The sequence below is a fragment of the Chiloscyllium plagiosum genome, unplaced genomic scaffold (genome assembly GCF_037043375.1).
Source record: "Chiloscyllium plagiosum isolate Xiang-an unplaced genomic scaffold, Cpla_swu_hap1 HiC_scaffold_36, whole genome shotgun sequence".
NCBI classification, from domain to species: Eukaryota; Metazoa; Chordata; class Chondrichthyes; order Orectolobiformes; family Hemiscylliidae; genus Chiloscyllium; species Chiloscyllium plagiosum.
The window spans coordinates 22,346,881-22,361,226 of NW_028270174.1; the positions used below are offsets into that span (position 1 = coordinate 22,346,881).

The following is a 14,346-nucleotide window of genomic DNA, read 5'->3' on the forward strand; positions in this document are numbered from 1 at the left end:
CCCAGGAAGGGGACTTGGGCTTTGGCAAATTCACTTTTAGCCTGGAGTACCACCAAGCCTGCCTTCTGAAGTCGATCGACCAAGTCCGATAAATGCTGTAAATGTTCCTTTCATGTGTGACTAAAAATCACCAGGTCATCAATATACGCCACACAGTTGGGTAATCCAGCAATGACCTTATTAGTCAGTCTTTGAAAATGTGGCTGGAGCGTTTTTCATACCAAATGGCATGACTTCAAACTGATATATTCCATTTGGGGTCATGAAAGCCGAAATTGCCTTTGCTGTCTCTGACAGAGATATTTGCCAGTAGCCTCTGAGCAAGCCCACTTAGAAATATAAGTTGCTTGTCCCACTTTTTTGACACAGTGCTCCAACTATGGAATTGGATATGCATTAGGCCTTGTAACAGCATTGACTTTGCAATAGTCCACACATAACCGTTGGGTACCATCTGGCTTTGGAACCATGACTATGGGCGAGCTCCAGTCACTGTAACTCAATTCAATTATGTCTGGATTTTTTTTTACAAATCTTCTTACACTGAGGTAATCTATTTTTAATAATCCACGTCAACTTCTCCTTTTCTCTGGAGGAACACATCTAGCTTCCTGCAGAACTCATAGAACTCCTATAGTGTACAAACAGGCCATTTTGGCCCAACAAGTCCACACTGACTCTCTGAAGAATAACCCACACAGACCCATTCCCCTACCCTATCACCTTACATTTCTCCTGACTAATGCATCTAACCTGCACACCCCTGATCACTATAGAACAACTTAGCATGGCCAATTCACCTAACCTGCACATCTTTGGACTGTGAGAGGAAACTGGAGCACCCAGTGGAAACCCACACAGTATGCGCAAACTCTACAGTGATTGTTTGCCTGGGTCCATGGCGCTGTGAAGCAACAGTGCTGACCAATGAGTCACTGTACTGCCCCTCCAAATTGAAACCGAAAATACATACTCTTTTTCCAAGCTATGGGTTCTGCTATTTAAAATAAATCAATTGCTGACCTTTCAAACTGGAGCCCTAATGCACAGCTGTTTACTTTATTCAATTGTAAAATTCTATCAATATAAACAAAAAAAAATTTACTCGCCAGGGAGTATTTATCCCACACTGTGATTTAAAAGAAATCACCATGGCTACAGAAATACTTACATGTTAATCATTAGACAATTTCAGACACACAGAAAATCCAGATGCCCACTAGTACAGATTCAAAAATCCAAATTCAAAAAATAAATATTAGAATTTATGTAAATCCCACACCTTACATCATATTTGCATATTTTAACTAGAATCTTACTACTTTTCTATAGTTTCATGTTTGCCTACTCAGAAGACCATGTTATTATGAGGAGTTGTGGGATGTGACTGACTTGCCATATTTTAACACCAGACACAAGCAGTTGAAATTGGGTCTAATATTCCAGATTAGGCAGATCATCAGGGAGAGGAGAGATGCAGATTAGTGACAAGTACACTTGTGTTTTTGTGAGTTCAAAGTAATGAAAGTATGCACATAAATAATTTAACTAGCTTCCTACATTGCTTCTGACAACACAAACAGGCCACCCTGATCCAAGGGTCACTTCAATAACAATAATAATTCAATAACTAAACAAGTCGAAAGAACTGAGTGCAGCAAAACTACTTGGGTCAGTCTACTAATTTGATTGGTGGTCATAAAGGTCTACAGCACAAAGAGAGAGAGCCTTCAGCTCATTGGTTATGTGCTGGCCAAAATCAAGTGCCAAAATATTCTAATACATTTTCCAGTACATGACACATTACCTGGCATACCTTGGCATTGCAAGTTTGCAACTAAATATTTCTTAAATGTAACGAGAGTTTCAGCTTCTAACACTTCCACAGATAGTGAATTCCAGATATCCACCACCCTCTGTGTTCCCATATGTTAGAGGGTTGCTTTTCAGCATACACTTGACATTAACTATAAGGCTCTGGAACCATGTAGTTGAATTTCTGTTCGCTGTAAATAGTGTTTTGTGAAACAAGCCTTGCTCTCTGATGATATTGTGATACTTGCTTCTGTGTAACTTTAAATTTGGGAGCTACCCATTGATGTAATATCTGTATGGCAAAATGGTTTGCCTGGCTCACTGATTTACCTAGATATATCTTCTAGTAGAGACCATTTTACCTCATTTATCTGTTAGTGTGGATAGTTCTGTAGTCTTTTGTTTTTCTGTGCATCCTTCTTTGAAATATTTTCTTGTGGTAATACCATTTAAAAAAAAAATGCTCAGCATTGTTTCCCCCAGAGAAGATTCTTTGTTTTACACTATTTTCAATGTCTGGTGTCTGTCCTACCCACAGCATTGTCTTATCTGGTGTCTCTTTTGTGGTTTTATACCTTTAGAAATGAATAGATTCCACAGATCTTCTATGCCAAGTCTAATATTCTCTTCTTAGAATTGACATCTTCTGCTTTACTCACCATCTGCAAAGTTATCACTGGAATTACATCTTCTTTAGAATGTAATAAATCTGACAAAGACACTTCAGTAATGTCTACAACATATTTTTACAGCCCATATCATGGTGTCTGCATGCTAAAATAGCAATATCTGATCAGAGTTGCAACTTGCTTTATATAATATTAGAGTCAGAAGAATTTCACCATTTAAGGGTTTCCTTTTATTACAAGGACTTTTTTTATTTTAATTTTTGCAATCCTCATTGTCTGGACTGTTCATTGACAACCATTTTGCCATTGACTTAACTTGAACTTTAGACTGCTTCCACAGACCACCATCTTACAATGCAGCCTGTATCCGTGCCTTGGATTTGCAGATTTCTTTTGTTCTTGCATATCTTCCATAAAGTCTAAAGTGCTTTCTATCTCATTCTCTTTAGTGTTCTTATTTGTTGAGTGTTACCATAAGGTATGCTGTCATCAGCAATCAGCAAGATTTGTTTGTCTCTGGATCACCAGAATATTTTCTCCCTGTTTTCATTTCTTGAGGACTGAAGCCCTCGTTCCCTTGGTCGGTACCATTTAAAGTTAGTTATCTCTGCTCACTATGCCATAATAGGGATCCACCTTTGTTCCACTGCTGCTCATCAGTCTGCTGAGCACCATACCACTGCTCACCACACTGCAGCTCACCATGTTACATGTGATTGTTTCCTCAGGCCTGAAGTACTATAGTGTGTATAAAGATCACAATCTTTCTGATCTTTCTAACTGAAACAGGCTTGTTGAGTAACAATATGAAGTTTATACAGTTGATATCAATAAGACCTACATTAACACAGAGGTTGTTAGGAAAACACTACCTTCAGGACTGTCTCCAACAATCTCTTGCTTTACTCTGCTCAAGTCTCTGTGATTTTATCACAGTGGAGTACAGAGATAATGGATGCGTTGGCTGCAACCTGAAAAGCCACCAATGTGACAGCCTTATTCAAAAAGGGAAGGAGGCAAAAAACAGGTAACTATAGGCCAATTAGTGTCACATCTATTGTTGGAGAAGTATTGGAATCAATTATTAAGGAATTGATAGGAGAACACATGGAAAATCATAACCTAATCAAACAGAGTCAGCAAAGCTTCATTAGAGGGAAATTGTGTGTGACTGATTTATTAGAATATTTTGAGGAAGTATGACCAAAGTGGATAGAGGGAAATTAGTAGATATGTTGTATTTGGAGTTCCAGAAGGCATTGGACAAGTTACCTCACAAAAGGTTAAGTCATAAGATAAGACTCCATGATTTTGGAGTTAGTATATTGGTGTAGATAGCGAATTGGCTCATGGGGAAAACACAGCAAGTGGGATTAAAGGGTTCTTTTTCAGGTTGGTGACTTGTGAGGGGTGAGGTACCACAGAGAACAGTGCTGGGACAACAATTGTTTGCAATATATATTCATGACCTGGAGGAAGGAAGCAAATATGTTGTAATCAAATTTGAAGACAACACAAAAATCTGTGGAAAGGCAGGTTACGAGAGGGATACAAACAGAGATATTGTTGGTTTAAGTAAGTGGGCACAACATTGGCAAATGGAGTATAATGCAGGAAAATGTGAAGTTGCTCATTTTAGACAGAAGAACAAAAGAACAAGGTATTATTTAAATACACAAAATTGCAGATAGCTATAATACAAAAGGATTTGGGGGTATTTGCAATGAAACACAGAAAGCTGGTACACAGGTACGGAAGTCATCAGGAAGACTAATGGAATGTTGGCCCTTATTTCAAGGAGATTGGAGTATAAGAGTAGAGAAGTCTTACTGCAACTGTACAAAGTGCTGGTAAGACCACATCTGGAGTACTGTTGAGTAGTTTTAGTCCCCTTATTTCAGGAAAGATTCTATTTCATGGGAGGCAGTGCAGAGAAGATTCACTAGGATGATCCCTGGTATGGAGGGATTGATATATGGGCAAAGGCTAAACAGGTTAGGTCTCTACTCACTGGAATTTAAAAGAATGACAAGTGATCTCATTGAAACATATAGGATTCTTAAGGGACTTGACAGGGTAAATACTTAGAGAGGAGTCTAGGACCAGAGACCATAGTCTCAGAATAAAGAGGTGCCAATTTAAGACTGAGATAAGAAGGAATTCTGTGTCTCAAAGGCTTGTGAGTCTTCGGAGCTCCTTGCACAGAAAGCTGCCGGGCAGAGCCCTTGTGTATATTTAAGACTGAGAGAGATAAATTCTTGATCAATAAGGGAATCAGGAGTTATGGGGAAAGAGCAGGAAATTGGATGTGAATAGGATAAGCCATGATCCTAATGATTGGTGGACCACGTTCAAGGGTCCACATGGCCTGCTCCTGTTTCTACTTCATATCGTCCTATGGTAATTACTGCACGCACTCAAGTATTAACCCTTTCAGATCAATATACACCAGATACAATCCTAATGCACTGCTGAAGAAGACAATGCAAGTTAAGCTTTTCTCAACAACCAGCACAGAGGAAGGTCTGAGACATGCACAGAGGAAGGTATAAGAATTACACCATGCTTGTTCAAATTACAACTGAGTTTCATATTAACATCTGTTTCTCCCATACTTAGTAGATGTTGTATTGTATGGTTTAAAGTTAAAAATTAAGCAATGTGAAATATGCAATTTTTGGATGTAACACTCTTTGAAGATTTCTTTACAATAATGAGTGAAGATGTAAATTAATCTCCAAGCTTATTATGGGACACAGATGTAAGGAGACATGGATACAGACAAAGCAGCCTCTTTTTGAAAGTTAAGACATTTCAACTCATTCAAAATTATTGAGTAATTACAGAGAAAACAGCGAGAGTGGATTGGACTGAAACTGAATGACAGTTAAATACTTAATAGAGTTTTATACATTATTATATGTCTTCTAGCAATGTATTATCGTTTCAAATTTCTGAATAGAAGTCATTTTGATAGCACATACAGTATGATTTCCCAGCAGAACTAGACTGTTGTGTGTCAGATGTTCCAGTGGAGGGTATAGCATATCAAAACATACATCACAAAGTAAGTTGTTAGCAGCCAAGAAGGTCATTTGCAAAATCTTGGCTTAATTAACTACAATTCTTACATAACTCTAGCTTCCACAAAATGACATGACTACAGAAAACAAAGCTATATTAACCATATCTTTCTCTGGATCTTATCTTTAATATCCACTGGTTCCAATTCTATCATGTACAAATGGTCAGGTGAATGACAAAATGGGATAATCCAGTTTATTGTGAGCTTTTCTATTATGATAATAAGTAAACATTGAAAGCTTGTGCTTCTAAAGCCTTATCTGCTCTGCCTACTCTATACTCACAAATTGTAAGACTATTGTCTTCAGTTAGTGCAGGTCATTCTGCTATAATGTGACAGCTGTGTACCTTTGTAACCTCGCGCTATAGAAAATTGCTCTGTAGAAGATCGCTGTAGAAAATTGCTATACACGTTCAGTAGAAAGTTTGTGTTATCCAAACATCATCCACAATTTGTCAATCGTGTTCTAGCCAATTTGGATTGATGAAACACGCATTATACCAGAACAACCTGTACTTCTCCTTCAAGTTATCTTTTTATTTGTTCATGGAATGTAGGCATCACTGGCAAATCCAGCATTAATTGCGCACCACTGTGGGTCTGGAGTCACATGTAGGTCAGACCAGGGAAGGATGTCAGATATCCTTCCCGAAAGGACATTAGTGAACCAGATCCAATTTTACAACCGTTAACAATAGTTTCATAGACACCATGCTGTTATTTTTTTTTGATTATTGAATCTAAATTTCATCATTTACCATGGTGGGATTCAAGCACGTGTAACCAGAGTATTAGCCTGGGTTTCTGGATTCATAGTCTAGTAACTTTGCCACAATACCATAGGTTCTTTAACTCTAGTATCCTGTCAGTTTCTGAAAAAGAGAGAGGTTTAATGTCACTTAGTCATGCAAGTTAGGATTATCTTATTATCCCTAAAATTTGCTTTATACCCCAATGTATGGAAAGGATGCAATATTTGAAAAATATATTGCAATGTTCAGAGTCCTATAGCAAATACAAACTGGCAAACATGCACTTCATGGTTGGCAATGCCTAATGAACATAATGAGATCTGGAGTTGCTTGTGGTGTTGAGACCTGGCATACCTCTTTTGTGACAGGCCCATTAAAGTCTCCAAAAACATGAAATGTAAGGCTGGTCTAACAATGTCGATTTTCCTGCTCCTCGGATGCTGCCTGACCTGCTGTGCTTTTCCAGCACCACTCTGATCTAGACTCTGGTTTTCAGCATCTGCAGTCCTCACCTCCGCCTAACATTCTGACTTAATGATGTTTGTTAGTTCAGAGATCTGGTACAGGTTGCTGTTTGATAATGCACATTCTGGCAGTACAACGTCACTGAGGAATTAAGAAACAGTATTTTCAAGAATGCTTACTTCTGTTCACAATAGCGCGATTCGAGCGGTAATCGGTTCGCGCACTTTATTCTGTGCATGTGCCGAAGTCAGCTACCAACAGAGCAGCTTCCTGTGAAAGGTACACCACTCCTAGATTATCCCTTTTGTTGAAATGTTGGAGGCGCATAGTGACAAGAATATTAGCAAGAAGCATCCTGGTCACAAAATTACAGGTGGTGAACACAAAAGAGAGACTATAATACTGGAAGAGAAACTAGATATTATAAAGTGTTTTGAGCGTAAAGCGAGAATATGTGATATAGCTAGCTTAACAGGAATGAGGGAGTCGACCTTACCATGATGACCCTCTGTCCTTGCATTAACAATATTTTTTGAATATACTGTGTTAAATTTACCTTTGATTTGATAATAAATATGATTGATACCTTCATTCAGACCGTGCTATACTTTGTGTTAGACTGACTGTGTGGAGTTTGCACGTTCTCCCCGTGTCTGCGTGGGTTTCCTCCAGGTGCTCCGGTTTCCTCCCACAGTCCAAAGATGTGCAGGTCAGGTGAATTGGCCAATTGGCTAAATTGTCCGTAGTGTTAGGTATGGGGTAAATGTAGGGGTATGGGTGGGTTGCGCTTCGGCGGGTCGGTGTGGACTTGTTGGCCGAAGGGCCTGTTTCCACACTGTAATCTAATCTAATCTAATCTAATCTAAAAAACTTTTGGCTAATTTTTGAACGAAAGTGAGTGATATTTCTTGCTGTTCTGCCCCTAACCCCACTGTTCCCATAGGCCCCATTATTTATATTAAGTAATTTTCTATTAAGTGAGGTTTCACTGGAATGCAACTATGGCATTGTAGGAGAACTGACTGTACTGAACTTAGCCCTCATAACACCTGTGAATGTCCTGTTGGTCATCTTTTCTTCATCTGAATGATTTGGAGGAGAAGAGACAAAATCAAAGCAGGCAAGTTGTCCGGCCAGATATCCAATCTGCTTGTAACCTTATGTACCCTCAATCTGTAAAAGAAAAAAAAATACATTTGTATAGATCTCTCAATGAAGTACTTTTGAAGTACTGTCATTGTAACAGAGGAAACATTGTGCACAGCAATATGGTTATAATCAGAAAATCTGTTCCTGTGAGGTTGGTTGGAAGAGAAATACTAATCAAGACACCAGAATACTTTCCTGCTTTGCTTCAAAATTAATGTCATAGGATCTTTTACAGGTAGATGGGAACCTTGAAAAAAAAACAGAAAATGCTGGAGAAACACAGCAGGTCTGGCCACATCTGTAAAGAGAGACAAAGAGTGTTAAAGTTTCAATTCCAGAACAACCCTTCTTCGGAATTCATATTGGGCCTTAGTTAATATCTTATTCAAAATGTAACATCTCCTACAGGGTAGTACTCCCCCAGGATTGCATTGCAATGGCAGCCTTGAATTTTGTGTTAAAGTTTGAGAATCATAGAATCCATGCGGTATACAATGAGGCCATTCAGCCCATCGAGTCATCTGCCAATCTGAATGATATCCCATCCAGATCCAGCCACCTACCCGATCCCTGTATCCCTGTATTTCCAATGGCTAATCCACCTGACCTAATCTTTGAACTTTACAAAGTGAAACTTAAAGCCAAAATCTTGTGAATTAGAGCTCAGTGAGAGTATGACCAACAGAGCCACAGTGCAGATGACACCTGTAAAACATTATTGCTACGGATCAAAAAGGAAGAGAAGTCACCTCAATCAGGCACAAGTGTCCATTCTGGCCACCGCTCACAAAAATGCAAAGGCAGATATTATTTGTATCTTCACGCAGACCAATTTGATGACAATACAGAGACCAATGCAAAACCATGCACATAATAATTTGGTAAGTAGACGAGAATTCATTAGAGTGTCTGCTCTCTTCTCCTCTGAAGCTGCTGCAGGTTTATATTGAGCAGGACATTTTGACTATTTTGACGTTGACAATGGTTGTTTTTAAGGTTGGATTCTTTTTAGCAGCCTTCTGTATTCTGAAGGGTAGGTTAGCTCAGTTGGCTGGATGGCTGGTTTGAGTTGCAGTATGATGCCAACAGCATGGCTTCAATTCCTGTACTGGTCGAGGTCATCAGAATCTCTTGTCTTCACCACTTTGCAGGTTTGGTAAACTCACTACCAGTCGTCTCTCTCTGGGAAGAGAGTGGCCCTCTGGGTCTGTGGTGATTTTACCTGTGCATTCTGAGATGTTTCAAATGGTGGCACCCAAACAAAAAGACATGTGGGTTTTCTCTGGGGCGAAACAGTAATTAATTTGCTGGTGGTCTTGGAAGCAACAAAAGTGACAATTTGTCTTCATTTATCACAATGCTTCTGAGGAGCTTTATAAAACATGGGACTAGAATTAGGAGATAGTTTAGGAATTAGGACAAGTTAAAAAATTTGGTCTAGGAGCTATTTCTTATATTGTGTCAAAGAAGAATTTCTGATATAGGGAATTTGAACATGAAAATCCAAGAAAGATAGCCACAATGTGGAGGTGCTGGTGTTAAACTGGAGTGGACAAAATTAAAAATCACACAACACCAGGTTCTTGTCCAACAGGTTCATTTGGAAGTACTAACTTTCAGGAGCAACCTGCTCCTTCATCAGGTAGCTGTGGAGCACGATAATAAGACACAGAATTTATAGCAAAAGATTACAGTGTCATGAAACTGAGATGATATATTGAACAAGCCTGGATTGTTGTTAATTCTTTCATCTTTTAGAATGGGTTGCAGGTTTTTATTCATTGATATGTTAATCCCAAAACTTCTTTTAAGTCACCTTCTCGAGATAACTTAAGGTTTTATAACAAAAGGTGACATTTCAGCTCAGACAATGCATCAAAAAGTGAGGTTAGAGTCTGCCTGTATCCCAATCTTGGGTTATCCAAAGTAGGAATTTATAAAATGTTATATGGATTGATTACCTGCATTGACCGCCTGCACATTGTGTGTTTTTTGAGCAAAAGTAACTCCAACCTCACACCTTTAATGCATTGTCTGAGCTGAGATATCAACCTTTTTCTTATAAAACCTTAAGTTATCTCGAGAATATGACCTAAAAGAAGTTTTGGGATTTACAAATTAATGAACTAAAATCTGTAACCCATTCTAAAAGATGAAAGACTCAACAGCAATCTAGGTTTGTTCAATATATCGTATCAGTTACATGCATGACACTGTGATCTTTTGCTATAAATTCTGTGTCTTATGATCATGTCCCACTAATTACCAGATGAAGGATCAGCGCTCTGAAAACTAGTTTTTCCAAATAAACCAGTTGGACTATAACCTGGTGTCGTGTGATTTTTAAGAAAGACAGCAACATTTTTGGGAAGCTACAGCTTGTCCAAGGGCTTGGAAGAAGCAGGAACGGTTGGAGATGGGTCAGTCGCAAGATGGCAGCAGAGTAGCAGCACAGTGTGAAGGCTCGTGCCCAGAGCTCATCTGCTCCATTCACTTTTATCTTTCTTTTCTTCTTTCACTGTTTTCTTTTCTTACTTTCATCTACTTACCTTCTGTGGAGAGCAGGTCTGTGCAGCGTAGAGGAGATCAGTGCAGAGGAGAGTGAGCCCAATGTGGGGGTGAGCAAGCCCAACGTGGCAGTGAGAGAGGTCACCCAGACTTTGTGGCGGCATTGAGCCCCAGGCGGTGGCTGAGAGCAGGGAGTCCCAGATCTCCCGGCATCTGCGGCAGCGGCGAGCACGGTGTGGAGATTGAATTTACCATCTGGGGAGAACTCAGTCTTGGATGCAGTGGTGGTGACAGCAATGTGGCTTTGTCTGGTCTGGAGTGTGGCAGCGACCAGCGGTTCGGAGCAGAGGCTTTGGCGATCGGCAGCATCACGGCTCATTGCGGTCTGGAGCATGGCAGCGGCTGGGGGCCCAGAGCGGGGACTTTGGTGAGTGATGGCATCACGGCTCATTGCGGTTTGGAGCATGGCAGTGGCTGGGAGCCCAAAGCAGGGGCTTAGATGGTCAGAGATCGAGCCTAATGTGGGAAGGGTGAGCTTGACATGGTAGTGAGGAAGGTTTCCCGGCATCTGCGGTGGCAATGAAAGCAGGTAACCTGAGGTCTCCCAGAAAGTGAACCAAAGTGGAGGAGATCCAGCCCTTGTAGGGAATGTGAGCTCAGCATGGCTAAGCACATAAGAAAGACTGATGAAGTTTTAACTTCTTTAATTTTCTACTTTGTACCTAGGTACCTTTATACCTAAGATGTCACTGGGAATGGCGACATTGTACACTTTTCACTGTACCCTCGTATTTCTGTACTTGAGTACATTTGACAATAAAATCTAATTCTAAATCTAATCTAATTCTAATAGTTTGTACTGATAGTGGGTGGGGGGGTCAATGCTTGATTTTGTTTGAGATTATTTTCAGATTGCTCATAATCAGAAAGAAATTGTAAACCTTCCAGCAGAGTGGCTGTGGAATAGTTACTAACTGTACAGGCAAAATGCCAAATTACTAGTTACTTATAATCAACCTGAAAACACAATCAAAACTAAATCAGCAGTGCTCGTCAGCTCACGTTTTAGATTCTTCTTAACTTGCGTTACACGTTTAAAATTTCTTCAAGCCATTTCTTCAGGAAATGGTCATAAATCCAGAAATCAGTCAGGGATGTAAGGAAGAGGGTTGACCTGTAATGAGTGGTAATGACTTGGAAGCAGTGCATTTGAGGGTGGTGAAAGTGGAGGCAATCATTAATGCCAGAAAGGAATTGGATGGAATTTGAAGGAAATAACTTTGCAAAGCTTTGGGGATAGAGGCAGAGAAATGGAATGTGTTAAATTCTCTTCAGAGATTCAGCATGAAATTGTTGGGCTGAAAACTCTCCTTCTAACTGCTGTGATGACTCAATGCACAGAATCGCTTGAGGTGATTGGATATCTTGTCAACTGATACAGAGCCAATGGGGGGCATGTGTTGCCTCTTCCAGGGAGGCTCAACACCTTGAACAACTGTCAACCAATAGGCTACTGTGGGCCTGCCCCTAGAATAAGGTGCCTTACGGCTGCAGATCATAGGCTGGCAGTTATTGCATGCAGTAGTGCCACCAAAGAGACTGTAGATTGAGCAAGCAACATAGTGCCCCACCCCCAGGGGAGTCCCAGTATCTCAAAGGGTCCAGGACAAAGGCATGTTAACTTGGGCTGGTGATCGTCGGAGGGGGAGTCAGGGGGGTGGTCAGAAGCAAGGGCGTGGAGGGTGACTCTCAATGGGCAGCCCCAGTCTTAGGTCCAGTGTCTCCATCAGGCTCTTATTGCCTTGGATACACCACCCTTCACTCTCTTCCTCCCATCCCCAGGTCACAAGCTGCCCACTAGGTAGAAGGTATTGTGAATGCTATGACAGGATCACTTGCAGTTGGGTTAACCCCAGTAGATCTTATTGGCAATTTAAAAGCCTCAATTGCTGGTGTGTCAGGAAGATGGACTACTACCCAGAGCTTAATTCTGGTGGAGACAGAAAGGGTTTGGATACGCTACCATCCTAAATACTCAAGAGCTCTTCCTGCTTCCAAGCTCACCATCTCTGGAAGCAGAAGATCCTGGCCAACAGCTCTGAGTGTGAGAAGCAGTTGCTTTGTTAAATTGATTCCTTCTGGAAAGGTATCTTGTAGGAAGGTCATTGCTGATATGCAGCAATCAGTATATGTAATGTCTGTCTTGCTATTATGATGTTAATGAAATAAAAGTTTCAGCTAGGTTTCAGAGGCTGAAAGCCCATTAAACCATCGACCATTAATTATACCTCAAGGTTCGCAAAGCAGTAAAGGAAGAGATTTGTAAAAGATTACAGTTATTCTGTGTTTAATCAATGAATACCAGAAACTTTTAACAAATGAGAAACAGTCAGATATAGTTGATGGGATCCTACCTGGCAATTACTGGCTGCTTAGCAAGACATCAGTCATCAGAATCAGAATAGAAAAGCATATGTATGAAAATAGCTTCCTGAGTGGGTAAACAAAACAGCTTTAGCAGAGTCGAGGTTGCCAGAACAAACTTCACGGATTAGTGCATATGATGCTATATGACCTGGTGTGCTCAGCATTCCAAGGAGGCCTTTGATTACCCCTCGTATGAAAAATTCCTTCTTAAAATTAGGTTACTGGGTATCATAGAATCTTGCCTGCCTAAAGGAAAGGGAGCTGGAGGTATTGAATCACAGTGATGGGATCCTTGAGGTAAGGTGGCCAAATCCTACATTGTTATTGATAATATATAAATTCATGATCTGGTGCTGTGTTAAATTTACTACCAACTCAAATCTGTCAGGAACTGTAAACATAGTGAAGAGCGCCAGGATTTACAAAGAGAACTGATTCACAGTAAATGAAATTCAATGCCTTTAACAAAGTACTGGAGACTGGTGGTTAGATTGGTATTCTGCAGTGTTATTTATACAAACACGTGGTAGGATTTAGGCCGTCCAGTAGTTAGCACTGCTGTCTCACAGTCCCAGGGACCTTGGTTCAATTCTAGCATTGGACAACTGTCTGTGTGGAGTTAACTTGGGTTGGTGATCATGGGCAGGGGGAGTCGGTGGTGGGTGGAGGGGTGTGTCAGAGGCAAGGGCTTGGAAGGTGGCTCTCAATTGGCTGTCCCAGTCTTAAGTCCAATCCCTCGATCAGGCTCTAAGTCTCCCTTTGTCTGCATAGGTTTCCTCCCACACTTGCAAGGATGTGCAGTTTAGGTGGATAGGCCATGCTAAATTGCCTATAGTGTCCAGCAATGTATGTGTTAGGTGGGTTAGCAATGTATGTGTTAGGTGGGAAATGCAGGGTCACAGGGATACAGGGGTCTGCATGGACTGCTCTTTGAAGGATCAGCGTAGACTTGATAGACTGAATGTTTTGCTTCTATTTCCATGATTTGAGGAGCCTTTGATGGTGTGAGTGCAAATTAGGAGGTAGCTGTCATCTGCACTCCAAGTGAGGATTAGCACTCATATGGATCATTCCTTAGGTAACTGTAATTACAGAACCTGTGATTTTTCCTTCCATTAACCTTTGGTAAAACAAAATGGATTATGTGTTTGCAATTTCCTAAGATTTATATCCTCCATGTGGCACTGTGCCAAGAGTTGCATAGGAGTCTTTGTTGGGGAAGCACAGATATAATCTGCATGACATTTTATTTGTTAATTTTAGAAAAGTAGGTTATGGTGTGTCCAAAGGGCTGGGTGGAGTTTTGCCTTGGCAAGCTTTGGACTTCTAATATAGTCTCTGTGCTGTCAGTGAAACTGAGAGATACTTTGTTTAAATTTAAATCTACAATTCATTCCTCTGTGAGTTATTGTGCAGACATGATACAAATTGAAATGTTGCCTCTGCTGCGGTTTCGCACTGGACGCCAGGGACAAACACTTGTCCCTTGCACCCATCATAGAAAATATATCAAAGA

The 14,346-nt window shown here is 40.5% G+C and overlaps 1 protein-coding gene and 1 long non-coding RNA gene across 2 annotated transcripts in view; one reads left to right on the forward strand and one right to left on the reverse strand.

Moving 5' to 3' along the window:
- The window catches only part of jade1 (jade family PHD finger 1), a 236,705-nt gene that overhangs the window by 44,507 nt on the left and 177,852 nt on the right, over positions 1-14,346 (forward strand). The gene's annotated exons all lie outside the window — the stretch shown is intronic.
- Positions 5,258-14,346, reverse strand: part of LOC122539403 (uncharacterized) — a 44,591-nt gene continuing 35,502 nt past the window's right edge. The window contains exon 3 of the long non-coding RNA XR_006309071.2: positions 5,258-7,919. This is a non-coding gene — a long non-coding RNA (uncharacterized LOC122539403). The remainder of the gene's footprint in view (positions 7,920-14,346) is intronic.